The 16,716-nt window shown below is 38.6% G+C and overlaps 1 protein-coding gene across 2 annotated transcripts in view; it reads right to left on the bottom strand.

Moving 5' to 3' along the window:
- fhip1b (FHF complex subunit HOOK interacting protein 1B) overlaps positions 1-16,716 on the bottom strand; it is a 189,410-nt gene that overhangs the window by 55,857 nt on the left and 116,837 nt on the right. The window lies entirely within an intron of this gene.

A 16,716-nucleotide genomic window follows, 5' to 3' on the forward strand; every position in this document is an offset into this window, starting at 1 on the left:
CATATGAAGCCGTGAATAATTTAGAGATGCTTATACTGTATAGTAGATCACATTCTATAATCACATTTGCTAAGACTATTATAAAATGGCAATGATAAACATTATTGCAGAATGTAAAACCTTTGGTTATAGTGAAGCTAGCAATGTAGTCATTTTTCAGTATATACGAGAGAGGTTTATAGTTACCACTTAAAAGAATACTGGAGACTCTATTTCAGTCTACTTCATCTAGACGTGCTGGTGCAACAGTGCAAAATACATCATTGTTTGTTGAGATTCTGTATGTTTAGTTTGTTTTTATAGCTATGGGCTATCAAAGCTACTTCCTGGACACCACTTCAACCTTTAATTAGACAAACTGGGACATGAATTTGCTGAAAATGGAAGATGCATTGTTTATATAGTGTTCTCCTAGGGCTAAATCTGCTCAAGCATGTTTACGCAACTGACACTTGCCTAGAAGGTTTAGTTTGCTTACTAACAGAAACACCAGCTATCCTTAGATATATTTTTAAATCTCCTGAGGTCTACTATTTAAGTGATTTGTTTTACTTATTTTTTGATAAAAGAAAAGAGATTAGTGGCATGAATTGTTGAAGTCTGATAATCTGTGTTTTGGTGACTTAATGGTTGAAGACTTTGCTTAATGGTTGAAATGATGATACATCATAAATTCATCAAAGGTTTTCTGGCATGGTGAAATATGTAACTAAACTGATATCCTTTAAAGTCCACAAAATATTTCATTACATGTTACTTGGTAATCAATTCCAAGCACTATAATGTCCTTAAAAATCATCAAGTGCTTTGGAGTAAAATAACATTATGAGATAACATAAAATAACCAACTAGCCGGAGAAGTTATTAAGCACAGAGTTATGTGGAGAAAAGCACAAATAAAATGCTTGAAATTGAAAAAAAGTGTTGAAATTGTTAAATTGAGTATAATAAGAATTAAAGTGAAACAACATCAAAAAGACAAGATATGAAAACTACAGAATATTACATGCCCAAGTTTAAATGTAAGAATTTCAACTGTATAATGTCCATTCATACATTTTCCAACCCGCTGAATCCGAACACAGGGTCACGGGGGCCTGCTGGAGCCAATCCCAGCCAACACAGGGCACAAGGCAGGAACCAATCCCAGGCAGGGTGCCAACCCACCACAGGACACACACAAACACACCCACACACAAAGCACACACTAGGGCCAATTTAGAATCGCCAATCCACCTAACCGGCACGTCTTTGGACTGTGGAAGGAAACCGACGCGCCCAGAGGAAACCCACGCAGACACAGGGAGAACATGCAAACTCCACGCAGGGAGGACCTGGGAAGCGAACCCGGGCCTCCTAACTGTGAGGCAGCAGCGCTACCACTGCGGCGCCCACTGTATAATGTACTCCACAATATTTGACTATTTAATTTTCTTCTTATTAAATGCATTACTCTGAATTTTTTTAACACGTTTCAATATTTTAGACTTTTTAGCAATTACCCTTCTGAATTCAGCCACTGGGGATGCACAGACCAGTGTGTTTCTTCATGCCGGTCCCAAGCCCGGATAAATGGAGAGGGTTACATCAGGAAGGGCATCCGGTGTAAAATTTTGCCAGGTCAACATGCAGACAACAATACAGATTTCCATACTGGATTGGACGAGTCCTGGGTTAACAACGACTGCCACCAGTACTGTTAGCCAACAGGGTGCTGGCGGAAATTGGGCTACTGTTGGCCGAAGGAGAAGGAGAGAGGGGAGACATGTCCAGAGGAAAGAGGAGAGGAGGAAGGTAAAGAGAGTGGAACTGAGGGTAGGAACTTTGAATGTTGACAGTATGACTGGTAAGGGGAGAGTTAGCCGATATGATGGAGAGAAGGAAGTTTGATATATTGTGCATGCAAGAGACTAAATCGAAGGGGATTAAGACCAGGTTGATCAGAGGTGGTTTTAAATTATTTTATCATGGTGTGGTTGGGAAGAAAAATGGGGTAGGGGTTATTCTGAAGGGACAGTATGTCAAGAGTATTTTGGAAGTGAAAAGAGTGTTAGACAAAGTAATGATTATGAAGCTGGAAATTAGAGGTGTGATGATGAATGTTGTTAGGGCATATGCCCTGCAAGTTGGATGTGCGATGGATGAGAAAAAAGATTTCTGGAGTGAGTTGGATGAAATGATGGACAGAGTACCCAAGGGAAATAAAGTAGTGATTGGAACGGATTCCAATGGACATGCTGGTGAAGGGAACAGAGGAGATGTGGATGTGATGGGTAGGTATGGTGTCAAGGAGAGGAATGCAGAAGGTCAGATGATAGGAAGGGCAAGGCTATAGTGAATATGTGTTTTTAGAAGAGGGAGGAAGAGGGAGGAACATAAGGTGACGTACGAGAGTGGAGGAAGATCCACACAGGTAGATAATATCCTATGCAGAAGAGTTGATTTGAAGGAGATTAAAGACTGCAAAGTGGTGGCAGGGGAAAGTGTAGTTAGACAGCATAGGATGGTGGTCTGTAGGATGACGTTGGAGATCAAGAAGAGGAGGAGAGTGAGGGCAGAGCCAAGGATCAAATGGTGGAAGTTGAAAAAGGAAGACTGCAAGGCTGAGTTTAGGGAGGAGGTAAGATAGGCACTGGGTGGCAATGAAGAGTTACCAGACAGCTGGGCAACTAAAGCAGAAGTAAGAAGAGTGACAGCAAAAGGGTGCTTGGCGTAACATCTGGACAGAGGAAGAAGGAAAAGGAAACCTGGTGGTAGAATGGGGAAGTACAGGAGAGTATACAGAGGAAGAGGATGGCGAAGAAGTGGGATAGTCAGAGAGATGCAGAAAGTAGATACGAGTACAAGGAGATAAGGTGCAAGGTGAAGAGAGAAGCTAAAGCTTTAGCGAAGGCTAAAGAAAAAGCGTATGATGAGCTGTATGAGAGGTTGGACACTAAGGAGGGAGAAAAGGACCTGTACCGATTGGCTAGACAGAGGAACCGAGCTGGGAAAGATGTGCAGCAGGTTAGGGTCATAAAGGATAAAGATAGAAACATACTCACAAGCGAGGAGGGGTGTGTTGAGAAGATGGAAAGAGTACTTCAAGAGGCTGATGAATGAAGAGAATGAGAGAGAGAGAGAAAGTTAGATGATGTGGAAATAGTGAATCATGAAGTGCAATGGATTAGCACGGAGGAAGTAAGGACGGCAACGAAGAGGATGAAGAATGGAAAGGCCGATGGTCCAGATGACATATCTGTGGAAGCATGGAGGTGTTTAGGAGAGATGGCAGTGGAGTTTTTAACCAGACTGTTTAATGGTTAAACAATGATTTTTAAGAATAAGGGGGATGTGCAGAGCTGTGGTAACTACAGGGGGATACAACTGATGAGCCAAAGCATGAAGTTATGAGAAAGAGTAGTGGAAGCTAGGGTAAGACGGGAGGTATTGATTAGTGAGCAGCAGTATTGTTTCATGTCAAGAAAGAGCGCAACAGATGCAATGTTTGCTCTGAGGGTGTTGATAGAGAAGTATAGAGAAGGCCAGAAATTTGTTACATTGTCTTTGTGGACCTGGAGAAAGCATATGACTGGGTGCCTCGAGGGAAGTTGTGGTGTTATATGAGGAAGTCGGGAGTGGCAGAGAAGTATGTAAGAATTTCACAGGACATGTACGAGGGAAGTGTGAGAGTGGTGAAGTCTGTGGTAGTAGTGACAGATGCATTCAACGTAGAGGTGGGATTACATCAGGGATCGGCTCTGAGACCTTTCTTATTTGCAATGGTGATGGGCAAGTTGACAGATTAGACAGGTGCCCCTTGGACTACGATGTTTGCTGATAACATTGTGTTCTGTAGCAAGAGTAGGGAGCAGGTTGAGGAGACCTTGGAGAGGTGGAGATATGCTCTAGAGATGAGAGGAATGAAGGTCAGTAGGAACAAGACAGAATACATGTGTGTGAATGAGAGGAGGGTCAGTGGAATGGTGAGGATGCAGGGAGTAGAGCTGGCAAAGGGAAATACTTAGGATCAACAGTACAGAGTAATGGAGACTGTGAAAGATAGGTGAAGAGGTGAGAGCAAGCAGGAATATATGGAAAAAGATGATCTGCTGTGGCAACCCCTAATGGGAGCAGCCGAAAGAAGAAGAAGCAGCAGCAATTACTCTTCCAAATAGAGTGGTTACATGAAAAGTGTTATTAATTTACACGGTAAAATAGTATTCTTAATTATATCATAGGGCTCAATAGAAAAATACAATCTAAAATGAAAAATGTAGTTTTCAGTATAAGATACATTTAATTTCATTTTCCACCGCTTATCTGAAGCCGGGTTGCAAGGCAACAGTCTTAGCACTGAGGCCCATATGTCCTTTTTCCAGGACTTGCCAACTCATACTATGGGATCCCAAGATATTCCAAGGCCATGTGGGAGATATCATCCTACCAGTGATCCCTGGGTTTTCCCCAAGGTCTCCTCCCAGCTGCTCATGCCAGTAAAGCCCCCACAGGGAGGCATCTGGGAAGCATTCATATCCGATGCCTGAACCACCTTAATTGGCTCCTCTCGATGCAGAGGGTTAAAGACTCTACTCTGAGCCTCTCCTGGATGTCTGCTGTTCTTACCCTGTCTCTTAGGGGGAGCCCAGTCACCCTCTGGAGAAAGCTAATTTCAGCCACATGTACCCATGAACTCATTCTGTAGATCATTATCTAAAGCCGACCAAAAGTAACAGTCTGTGACACATGCGACAATTGATTTTTTTTTTTAACATGATTTGTTAATTGGCTGATTTCCGACCACACTGTATTATCTGATATCAAGGCATTAAATTTGTTCTGCTAAGCTTGCAGTAGATTTCTACTGGATACAAACTTATTTAATGGTGAAACCTCAGTTGGCTCTGCCACTGTTTTGGCAAAATATTGCCTGAAGTTAAATAAATGTTATCTTCTCTGCTAAAGTATATAAAAATATCTAAAACAAGATAACAGATCCCTTTTAATTTTCAGCATTCTTGGGTCCACTACATTTTGTTTTCATGCTTTGCAATTTGTTTTGTGCAGTCATCATTTATTTGTGTGCTGCTCCATTTTTTGCTTCTGAATTGTTTTTCTGTACTCAATTTGTTTTTGCGTATCCTGATTTGTTTTTGCATATTCAATTTGCTTTTGCATATTCATATTTGTTTTTGCATATTCAATTTGTTTCTGCATATTCAATTTGTTTTTTTTTGTTTTCTGATTTGTTTTTGCATTTTCTCAGTTTGTTTTTCTGTATTCAGTTTGTTTACCTAATTCTGATTTGTTTTTGCATATTCAATTTGCTTTTTTGTTTTTTAATTTGTTTTGGAATTTTCTGATTTACTTTTGCATTATCACGTTGTTTTTGCATATTCTGATTTGTGTTTGTGTTTCCAATTTGTTTTAGTGTTTTTTGATTTGTTTTTAAATGATTTAATTTATTTTTGTGAATTGCACTTCAGGATTACCGTAAGTACTAGTTTGATACTACTCACTTATACCAAAATTTTAAATTAGATATTTGGATATATTCAGACAAACATTATGTGTGTGTATTAAAAAAAAGAAAAAAAAAACCCTGAAAATTAAGTTATTTATAAAACATGTAAGTAATACACAATTACATAATGTACTCTCTAATCTCTGCAAAATTAATGTATATTATTTTTCTGGATGGACAAATAAATATGTGATAGTTAATAGCTTAAGATAAAATGCATATTATAAAAAATAGAAGCCTTTTTATCATAAGGTTTAGGTTTAAGCAACAACACTGCTGTATACTTAAACCCACAAGGGAGTTTTCCCTTGTGTACTACCCTGTTCAACTTTCATTATATCTTCTGATGTAGGTCAGAAATTCCCTTAATAAATTCTTTACTAGAACTACTATGATTTCTTAGGTACTATAAATGTCAATGTTGCAGCAAGCATTTTCTGAATTCTTTTGTTCTTATTAATGGCTTATCAGCTATCAGCTTGGAATCCAGATACTGCATCCAAAAACCACAGATACCCTAAAACAACTTGAGTGTACGTAAAACTTTATTTTTTTGAACATAGTAAATATTTTCAACTAAAATAATGGAATAGATTTCAGTTAAAAACAACACGTTTTTGGAGTTCCACTGCTGCTCAGTTTAGAATTGCTTTAGCGCTTAATTGTGAAAAGCAAACCAAGACTTTTCCAGTACATAAGTTAACAAATTAAGTAGAAAATAATATTTTCTGTGCAGTTTACAATTTACAGCCATATTCACATATTTCATGGTATATGTGTGTAAATGACAAGCTGCCAGTTAGCTAATCATAAAGCACTTGGCATCAGCAATCAGCATAAATTGCATTAGTGTTTTGTAAGCAGCTTGCTATGCACACATAATGGTGGAACTTTGCTCACCTCTCCCTTTGCTTTCTTGCTGGTGCATATTGCAATCTCGAAATGCATTTACACTTTTTCTGTTATTGCTACCGTAATCATTTCTTGCAGCATCTTTCAAAATGCAGCTAAAGCTCATGCCTCGTGGTACCAAACAGTTTTTTGGCAAGTAGCTTATTTGCCATGGAAAATGGTGTGAAACTATTCTCAATGGTGACATTTCCTTCTTTGCCTGAGAAAGATCCAACAAGTTTTTGCAAAGAGTGTGAAATTTCTCCTAAGTAGAAACACTGTTTAGTACATATTTGCTATGTGTACCAGCAGCTATCCAAAAGCTAATGACTGGTTTGTGTATGGAGTGAAAGTACATTAGCAGTTATGTTCTGGCATGGATTGTAGTAAATAATGATGCAGTTCTGCACAAAGATGTGTGCGGAATGTCTGACGAGGTGACAAAGCTGTCAGTATGCTATAGAATCATGTGATCTGAAACATTGTCAATGAATGTGAATCAATATATGTGCCAAAAATGTGAACGCAATCAGTTTTACAAGAAATCACACATAGACACAATGGTTCGATGGCAGATGTGTACCCAAATCATGTTTTTTTTTTTTTTTTCTACACAAATGGTGCTTTATATACATACAAGTTGCACACTTCAACAGCTCTTATGGCTTCAGGCACAGTACAATCTGGGATGTGTGTCAGCATCAAGCAAAGAAAACTATTTATTGACTTATTTTAATAGATTTAGTATGCTGCGTCTGTAAAAATGTTGTGACTGGGCCCCCTTCCACCATTTATTCTTTACCAGCAACTTGTTCCATTCACTCAGTGCCATCTTCTCCTTTTCTCATGTAGAAAGTGATGTTGTTGTATTAAAAATTTGTGATGCCATGTCAGGTAGGTTTACATATGTTTTTTACCAAATTGAAATCAGAGTTAATCAGAGCAACTTTTCACAGATTACATTTTGTGGTTACAGTGATCCCTCGCTATATCGCGCTTGAATTTCGCGGCTTCACTCCATCACAGATTTTAAATGTAAGCATATCTAAATATATATCACAGATTTTTCTCTGGTTCGCGGATTTCTGCGGACAATGGGTCTTTTAATTTACATGCTTCCTCAGTTTGTTTGCCCAGTTGATTTCATACAAGGGACGCTATTGGCGGATGGCTTAGAAGCTACCCAATCAGAGCATGTATTATGTATTAAATAAAACTCCTCAATGATATATGATGTGCTTCCCGAGCGGTGCTCGATTGTTTGCTTTTCTCGGTCTCTCTCACTCTCTCTGACATTCTCTGCGCCTGACGGAGGGGGTGTGAGCAGAGGAGCTGTCTGCCTAGAGGATACGGACGCTCCTCTAAAAATGCTGCTTTATCACGGTGTTTCGGCATACTTAAAGCCCAAAAGCACGTATTGATTTTTTGATTGTTTGCTTTTCTCTCGAACTCGCTGCTCCTGACACGCATTCTTTTAATTGTGAGAAAGAACTGTCATCTCTGTCTTGTCATGGAGCACAGTTTAAACTTTTGACTAAAGGGTGTTATTTCATGTCTAGAGGGCTCTAATAATGTTAACAGTGTGGGAGAGTTTATAAGGGCTTAAAATATATAAAAATACCATACAAACATATGGTTTCTACTTCGCGGATTTTCATCTATCACGGGGGGTTCTGGATCAAGGAGGGATTACTGTATATGTAAAATAATTTACAGGTGAGATTCATGTTGGCCAAGCATGCAAATAAATGAACACTGGGCTTCATATCAGAGGCAATAAATGTGGAATGAACCGATTACACTACATTACATTTTTTCTCAAATGATTGAGACTTTTGAAACACAAATTTTTCATCTACATGTCTTAACTATGTTCACAATGTCAATAATAATGTTATGCCCACACACCAAAAAAAAAAAACAAATACTAAAGAAATTAGGAAAAGCAGATTATGAAACAGAAATAACCTACAATGAAAAAGAATAAAAAACCACATAGATTACTAAATGTTATGGTGCATGTTTTGTCAGTCTTGCTGAAAATACTATCAAAGGAAAACAAATGGCATTTTTGAGTGAGTAAAAGAAATTAGTTACCTCTACTTTTTCTTGACAGCACACATGTAGACATCTGTGATGTGATTCATAATAAACACCAATACTTCTGTTGTCTCCCGTAATACAAAGTTCTATATCAATTTTTGTGCACCCACAATCTACCACATATTCTTTCCATAGTCCATAACCAAAATAAGTGCAGTGCCAACACTTTCTCAGATTTGTCTATTATCTTCTTCATCACAAGTAAAGAAACACTGAATTATAAGTGTGAAATTTTGTCAGTGATTATTGCCAAATTGTCTGTAGAACAGACACAGCAGTTTACACTTGGGCAGCAACGTTCAGTAATGTCAATAACAGCAGCGTGAGAGGATTTTTCATAGTAAAAAGGATGTACAAATATGGCCAAGGACAAGCTGGAGCAGAAAGGCAATAATCAATACATGGGTAAAAGAGTTCAAAAGGTTAGCTTGAGCTGGTAATTGAGGGTCTTTCAACATGGAAATCTGCAGTGCATCTATTTAGGAAAATTCAGGAGAGGTGCATGACATGCATTTGGACTAAATAATTACAATTTTAAAAACAATTCCCACTGGAGCGTTAAATGAACTCTGGTCTGACCTTACTGTTGTTGTTATTTTACTTAATTTATCACATCATATTGAGGTAGCAACCGGCACAATTTACTAACCCAACACTTCAAATTAGACTAAGCAGTCAGACTCATTAACTACTATAATGACTCCATAATGTACATTTTTCATATAATAAAATTACACCTTGGCATTCATCTTTACACTGGAGTCCATCTGAAAAATTGGGTAATGGACTGAACAATCAAGGTGGCATCTTATCCTCTTTTAAAAGACATTTGATTATAGCCAAACTGAGGGATTTGTTTATGTTTAGGTGACAGTAGCATTTAAAATGGAAAAGTGCGTCAGATAACCATTTCTAAACACCTGACAGAAATCTGAGGTAAAAACAATAAGAATGTTGTGAAAGTAATCAGATTAAAACTGAAAATGAGAATTTTTGTCAATTTATTGGCAATGGGCTCTTATTTAGTCATAAAAATTGAATCAGAGGCAAATAAGTTGTATCGCTAAAATTTTTGTGCAAACAATTTATTGACTTGGGCTCCGGAAATGAAGTATTTTCCTATGTAAGATGGACCTAAAATTCAATCAATCATTCAGAGAACCAAGGACATTCATTCTAGTCTGGTGTGAGTAATTAAAAATTAACACTTGGGCTTCATCACAAAGCAGCATGCAGTGCACTGTTAAAAGTAATGGAGATTTTGAAAATAGGGCCTTTAACAGCCAGCGAAAGAAACACAAGATCATCTATGGTGCCAAAATTACTATAAATTAACTGAGGCAGAATTACAGTAAATGAACTGATTAGAAGCAGAAAGCACAAAGGAATTAAACACAATACAACAAATGGAACACTATAAAAGCCACAGAAAATAAGAAAAAATAATAAAAACATTATCTATGAAGTGCTGTTCACAGCTCAAGGACATGGTACAAAGCATCACAAAATTAGTTAAAAAATACATAGAGGAATATATAAAACACTGAATACACATTGTATGGTTTTCCTAGGCTTTACAATTACTTTTTTTTTAAAAGCAGATGTTGTCTTCTTTCTTTGGGACGGAAGCTCTGCTGACTTCCAGGTTTGTGTACTGCATGCTGACATCATCCTTGCTGGCGGATTGTCCTGAGAGTTTGGTGCTGCATTTTGCTTGTGCATAAACTTTGATTAAAATACAGCATTTGCTCCTAAAACTTTTTTTTTAAGATGTCACAAAGGAGCCAGGTAGTATGTTTTGAAGATTTTTTCATTTTAGAGAGATTTTTTGCTGTCTTTTTCATCTAAAGAAGGAGTAAGAATGCATTGTGACTGAAGAGTGTGTGCATCTCGGCAGCAGTTGCAGGTGAAGAAGCAGTTGCAACAGTGATAAAGGAAGGCATAACACAGCTCAGTAGTACTTCAGTGGAGGAGGTGTTAGGCATAGCACAACTCAGAAGTAGGATAATAAGAAAATAATTAGCTAGCTTTGTATCTGTTAACACTAGAATTACCAAAGCCAGCGAAAAAACTCGTAAATCTGGCCCACCTTAAATCCCTTCGCATCTCTCTGTCGGCATCTTTTGCCCTGTAAATGTGCCAATAAAGACAAACAGCCTGCTATTCCATCCCCCCACCAAGACAAGCAGCAGGCAGCCTGCTATTTCTCCCCCCAACCATAGAACATGCACAAAGTTCTCCCAGCTTATGCCTTGATTATCTGGGAGTAAAGTGCTGGAGTTTTAGAGTGGAAATAATAGATCGTTATTTAGAACACATGCATTTCGTGTGTGTTGCGTTTCTACAATAATCTGTGTAAACACATTGTTAAAACAGAAATGTTTTTCAATTTTTAGTAATAAATGACAAAATGTAGGCATAATCTATATAATGTGTGAAGCCTGAAGTCCAAAGATCAAATAAACACTTTCACAAAAGGTTCAAGAATGATACAACAGCTTCCATGGCGTAGCGGTAAGATTTGCTGACTTGTAATCAAGTCTCCGGTTTGATCCTGACTGCCTCCTATATTTACCATTTTCAGTAGTGAGTTACTCCTATTGTTAATATTATACAGTAAACACATACATTTGGTTTATGCTGCCTTGTTACAGTTCCAATAATTTGTTTATAACTATTTCAGATCTAACTGGAAAGTCAAAAATTCTTTTGAAATCCTTAAGAAAAACCACTAAAGAATAAATACTGGGATGCTTTGTGCCATAGCCTGACAGTGCCCACATGAGGGGCTTTCCATCATGTAAAGCTATAATATACATTACTTATCTGTAGCATACAGTATGTTTGAGTCTATAAGTCAAATACTAGTAAACATTAATATATCTCTAGCTGAACAGACTACTTGAGTCACAATTTGTTATGTGAGAGCTCTGTCCCTGTTTGCTCTTGTGACTTAGTTTTGTGACTAGATGTTAAAAAGAGGTGGGTTAAATCTTGCACTTGTTTAGCCACTTTTGCTTTTTAATATTTTCAATTTCCCCCACCTCCCTTATGTTTTAGTTCCCTAAAAACCTTTTTCATCTCATTTTTTGTTCTAAAAAAATCCAATTAAAATAAATCATAACAGCCAGCTCTTTGTACTCAAGGCTGGTGAACTTGAGGAAGAAGTGGCTAGTATACATCGTAGTAAAGAATTGGCAGACCTTGCACAAGTGTCCATTAGAAACATAGTGTTCTCCTCCAAAGTGGCATGGGAGAAGACTCCAATTTGAAGAGGCAGAAAAAGGTGAATTTTTGTTAGCTGCAAGCGCAAGGCAAATGATGCATTCTGTCCAGGGGCACCAATCCTAGAGATTTCAGGGGTACAGAAGGGGTTAGAGACAGCTGTCATTGTCCACATTGGAACAAACAACATAAATAGCTGCAATGTGTAATCCAAATTTAAAGAGATCCCATGCTGTGGTAGAAAAGACAAGATGGTCTTCTATGAAGATCTAGCTGTGCCATACACCAATCCAGGTAAAACCGATGAGACTGGATGGCTTAACACTAGAATCCCTGAAGCCTAGCTTTTTTGTTTAGTAAATGTGTAGATCAGCACAAGCAGCAAGCAGCCTACTATCACATCCCCCCTTCTTGACGGAGGTCAACTCGGGGCAAAAAGTTCTCCCAGCTCAAGCCAAGGCTCCTTATCTGCGTGTGAGGTGCCTGGAGTTGTATAAGGTAAATAATACAGTACATCGTTATTTGGAATACATGATTCTAGTGTTAATGTGTGGTTCAAATCTTGAACAGTACAGGGCCCATAGTTTTGAATTTTTTTCTGAAAAGATGTGACATGTTCTGCTGTGAATGGGTGCAACAGAGGGGGAACCAATGCATTGAAAAGACTGTATAAACAAGGGAATGGGAGGTAGGGAGATTACAACAGGCCAGATTTAGAACTTTACATAAAGAGAGAGAGAGGTTGGGAGCATACATTGATTACAGTGCATTGCTGCACTCACCTCACAACAAACCACCTGGAATGGGACCCGAGTGGAGCCGTGCAATGGGTGACAGCTCAGCAACCCACAGGAACAGGTGGTAATATAAATATAAATATAAAAGAATAACTTGGAAAGTTCTAGTATTCAATTCAATTCAGTTTGTTTAGAATTGCACTCTTCACTGAGTGCAGGCACAGAGTGTGGTCCCCAAATTCACAGATAGATTCTTGCCCCAGGGAATAACCTTTTCCACATTTCCTGACATTTTCAATTTGGCCACAGGGTATCCTCACTGTTAATAGCCCTGTGGCAATATTTGAAAACACCTTGTTTATTATAGAGAAAAAACATATTGTCAAGCTTGAGTCACAGAGTTGCACAGGACACTGGAATAATTCTGGAAAAAAGGATCAGGTTTCCAATGTACAAAATCTTCTTTGCTGAACTAGTAGGTAAAGACACAAGAATTTATTCAGAAGAAGTTTATCATCAACAGATAAGAAACAGGTGAGCAATCTTCAATACAAGCTCACTATGATCAACCAGGACAACCAGCTGTTCAATCAGACCGCCACCCATAAGATCGAAAATCCCCCAATAAAAGAAGCCACTTTTAACCAAAAAAGTGCAGAGTTTTGAAACTGGGGGTCTCATGCTCCATATAGTAGGAATTATTTGTGGCATGAGCTTGTTTAAATGCAAACTTTAGGGAGCTGCCGGCTCATTACAAGTGCGCCACTTTCCTGACCAACCCTGTCAGCTACAAGCCCCACTCCTCCTACTAAAGGAGTAGGGGCTTTGTAGTCGGCCAAGACCCACGGAAAAAGGGCATTTACCTTCCCAACCAAGGAGGGACAGGAGTTGGATATGTCAGTCCAAACTTTAAAGTTTTGTCCCTTATACTTCAGAGGAAGTAACACAGTCTTGTATTCCTTAACATCTCCATGAACACAGCGAATGCTCACTCACTCCATGCCAGAGCAAGGGGACTCCCGAAGCCAGTCACATCCGATCACACAGAACCAAGTCGGCAGCTAATCCCACAAAAGGGACAGATAAGAGTGGGACAAATAAGAGTGTGTTTGTTTCTCATTGAAATGCTGTTTAAGTGGAAGTTTCTGAAGGGCAGCTGTATTTCTTCATCATAGGTTTACTGTTTAACAGAGAGACAGCTTCCAGTTAAGTGTATAAGAGCGTGCAGCTAGTAGCGCTATGCGGAAGGAAAAACGGAGCAGCCAAACTACTGAACTGCACATAAGCAACAGCAGTCATAATATGGATGATTAAGTGGCTAAAAATAAATCAACACTTGACATCAAAGCAAATAAGCATGATGAGACAAATAATTTAACCTCAGTTAAGATTTGTTGTCTAAGTAGGAGGATGTTTTTTGAGAAAGATCACAAAGTCACTTGTGCATACGTCATCCAATGAACTACACAAGGTTAGCCAGTGCTGCCACGATAAGCACTAAAGGCTTATCTCATTGATGTTTCCAGATTTACAAAAAGCATAAAACATAAGAAGGGCATTGCAAAATGGTCACAAAATACCATGCCGTTTTAACCTATATGAAAAAATTATGTTTACTTTACACATTTGTCATTTTAAAGCATAACAATAAAAAGGGAAGAAAAGCAAGGCAAATGAACTGGTGTTCACATCATCCATCTATCCTACTTTCAAATTTTTGCTCTCTGGACAAGAAGATGGATCACCAGATTTCAATGGATAACAAAGCAAGAGATGAAGGACTGTTCAGTTTTCACCTTCACTGAAAATGTATTTACATAAGAGCATTCCAGCCATTCACCTGGATGTGAACAGAGTCACTTCAGCAACTTGTGAGGTGCGCGAAAGCAATCCGTTCTGTTATGTGAATAAAGAACGGTGTAGAAATGCTGCAGTAGAGTCATGATTCTGCTCTCCAGTACTGGAATGTCCAACTGTAAAATGCAATCATTTTACCTGCTAGAAGAGTTTACTTTTATCACTATTCTGGATGTTTACATCCATTCAGGAATTAATCTCAATGAAGTGTTGAGCGTACTCTACAGTATTATGACAGAGCTACGGCTTTATTATTGTGGTGGGAAATTTTAATCATGTGAAGTTGAAGACCATTCTCTGCAACATGTGAACTTCCTAACCAGGTGAGAGAACAAAATTAAGTGTTTTCAAACTGTAGTTATTCTTACAAAGCTGTACCCTACCCACAACTCAGTCTTTCCGATTATGCTTCTGTTATGCTATTGTGTAAATGGTCCAAACCAATTCTAAACAGATCAGAGTGTAGTCATGGGGAATGTTTTGACAACATGGAATGGGACCCATTTAAAGTACATGCCACCTATGGCTATTAGATCAACTTAAAGGAGTATGCATTATCAGTCACTGACTATATTAAAAAGTGTATAGATAATATGACTGTCTTAAAGACCATGTGCAAATCAGAATCGGTGGGTGATTCTGGAGGTATGTGAACTGCTAAAACCCCACAATGCTGCTTTTAGATCAGGTGACAAGGCAGCCCTCAGGACAGTAAAGGCAAACCTTGTACTGGGGCATTAAATCAGCAAAGTACAAGTATGGCAAGAAAATTTAAAACCATTTCCATGACACAAAAGACATACATCACAAGTGGCATGGAATCCAGGCCATCACAGATTAAAAGACTACAAACCATTCTGTGTCTGTGATATCTCCCTTCCAGATGTTCTAAATAACTTACACATATGGTTTGATGTCTTGGGGAACATACCAACTAGGTAGTCCATTCCTCCACAGAAGGAACAAATGTTTGACCCACACAAAGACACTGGGCCAGAAAACATACCTGGCTAAATGCTCAGGGAATCTGTGAACCAGCTGACAGATATCTCTACAGACATCTTCAATATTGCTCTAAAGCAGGCATCCCCAATTGCTTCAAAACCACAACCATTACACATGTACCTAAGAAGTCTACTGTCTCTTGCCTCAATGACCATAGCCCTATAACACTCACAGCAATCATCATTAAATGCTTTGATAGGCTAGTTTGGGCCACCCAAAAACCAGATTTCCCACATTACATGACCCTCTCCAGTTTGCCTATTATTCAAACTGTTCCACTGAGGATGCCATTTCATTTGCTCCCCATCAGGTCCTGTTCCATACCCGGACAAAAAAGTACTCATAAGATAATGCTGTTCACAGACTTCAACTCAACATTCAACATCATTATACCTCAGAAGCTCATAGTGATTCAAAGTATGCTGGGCTACAACACTGTCCTACGTAAGTGGGTCCTAGACTTCATGAAAGAGACCGCAGACAGTCTACATTCATAACACAATCTTCAGAACTATCACCCTGAGCACTGGTACTCCGCCAACTCCTGTTCACTCTGCGGACACACAAGCGTACGGCTATGTACAGATCTAAAATCATCTTTAACTTTGCTGACGACACAACAGTGGTGATACAACTGGTGTACTGGTGCACGTGCAACAGTCTGTCTCCTAAATTGGACAAGATGAAAGAGATGAGTTTTGACTTCAGGAAGGTTCATGCTGCCCATACCCCACTGCAGCATAGTGATGACCTTGCAGCAGACTTCACCTGGACAATTACACCCACCTTCATAGCCAAGAAAGCACAGCAATGTCTTTACTTCCTTTGGAGACTGTGGAAGGCAAGTCTACTTCTTCCCAATCTGACCTCATTATACTGGGACACTATCAAGAGTGTTCTGTCAAGCTGCATAACCATGTGGTTTGGGAACTATAGCATCTATGACCTCAAGGTCCTACAGCAGAAAAGATTGTTGAGGCCTGTCTACCCTCTATTAAAGAGCACAAAATGTAGTAGATAGAAAAGCATTACCACTTCTAATGTGAATAGTTAGGCAAGTAACTGTCAAGTTTACAACTTACGATTAAAAAAAAAACAAAAAAAAAACCTCACAGAAACTTCCAAGTCAATGTAAAGGCTGAGCCTGATTTATGGCTACTCAGTTTTGCTTTTAGGTTCAGCCTGTTCTAGTACTTATTATTATGGAAGGACGAATGTTACTGAACATTAGTGACTATAAAAGCTTTCTGCTGTTGATTAGTATTATTCTAATAATACTAAACTACACCACTAGTCTATAACTATATTTATACAGGGCTACTTCCATACAACAGTTGCAGAACAGTTTCAGTTAAATTTTTTAAAACATAATAAGAGGCAATTTAAAGACAATGT

Source organism: Polypterus senegalus, chromosome 2 (assembly GCF_016835505.1).
Source record: "Polypterus senegalus isolate Bchr_013 chromosome 2, ASM1683550v1, whole genome shotgun sequence".
Classification (NCBI taxonomy): domain Eukaryota; kingdom Metazoa; phylum Chordata; class Cladistia; order Polypteriformes; family Polypteridae; genus Polypterus; species Polypterus senegalus.